The following is a 1,458-nucleotide window of genomic DNA, read 5'->3' on the forward strand; positions in this document are numbered from 1 at the left end:
AACCAGTAGGGCACATACAGTATATTAAGGGATTTATCATAGAGAGCAGGCCATCAGGAAGGGCAGGATGAAACTCTGGGCAATCACTGAAGTTGTAGTCCACTGGTGGAATTTCTTCTTCAGGGAAGCCTCTGTTCTGCTCTCAAGTCCTTTCAGCTGATTGAATCAGATCCACCCAGATGATCTAGGATAATCTCCTTTACCCAAAATCAGTTGCTCGTGAACATTAATCACGTTTACAAAATACTTTTATTGCAACACCTAGATTCATGTTTAATTAATAATTTGGGACTATAGTCTAGCCAAGTTTGACATCTAAAATGGACCGTCACTCAACCCAAATATCCATCAACAGGTAGATGAATAGACAAATTGTACTGTGTCCATACAATGGACTACAATTCATCAAAAAAGGGAATGAATTGTAGATAACAACAATGATGAATCTCAAAATAATTATGCTGAGTGAAATAACCCATACAAAGAGTACATACTATATTATTCCCTTTACATAAAATGCCGGCAAGTGTAAATTAATCTGTATTGACAGAAAGCAAATAAATGGTTGCCTGAAGATGGGGGACAGGATAGAAGGCAGGGTGGGGCAGAGGAAGGGATCACCGAGAATCCTGAGGAAATTTTGGGGAGTGATTTGTATGTTCATCATTTTGATGATGTTGATGCTTTCACAGGTGTACTCATGTCAAAATCTACAAAGCTTTAAACACGTGAAATTATGTTGATTCTATCTCAATACAGCTGTTAAAATTAAACCATAAAGCTAATCAAGCACTTGCAAAATTCACCTTGCAACACAATTATGCAGCGTTATCTGCAACAATATGTCTTCAGCAGTTTGAGAAACACTGTGTGGGAGCTAGGAACATTGCTTTCTTTGTTGGCTTACTTGTTTGCCATCCACGACTCATCCTTTTCCTATTTGAAAGCGATCTCCTAAGATGTAAGATATTGGTGAGACACAGCACCCAGCCTCAACTACAGGAGTTGTAGGATAAAGATCCTCATCCTCCCTCTTCCCCTGTTCCTGGGACTATAAATCTGGAACGATTGTCAGAGAGACAGGGATGATTAGTATCTAATCATTATACTTTGGGCAATGCTCAACTGCAGCTATAGTACCCTGGCCAAATTGTTCCTGCTAGAAGAAGGTTGTGTGCTTCCTGGTGGCCCCTGAAATCCCTTTGATTCATGTCATCTTTAAAGCCTGGCCCTTAACTTCCCCTTGATTCTAGGAGCTATCCACCACACCCAACATCCTTTCAACAAATTTGTTCTGTTTTGATTAGGTTAGCTATTATTGGTTTCTGCTGCTTATAATCAAGAACCTTGAGAATACAGAGACAATATCATATGAGTGGGTGTCATGTAAAAGAAAATACAGAAGAAAGAAGGAGTTATGAAAAGAAAATTCTGGAAAGCTCACCAAACCACAATTAA

This window comes from Sapajus apella, unplaced genomic scaffold, assembly GCF_009761245.1.
Source record: "Sapajus apella isolate SASKATOON/1434 unplaced genomic scaffold, GSC_monkey_1.0 scaffold73, whole genome shotgun sequence".
Lineage (NCBI taxonomy): Eukaryota > Metazoa > Chordata > Mammalia > Primates > Cebidae > Sapajus > Sapajus apella.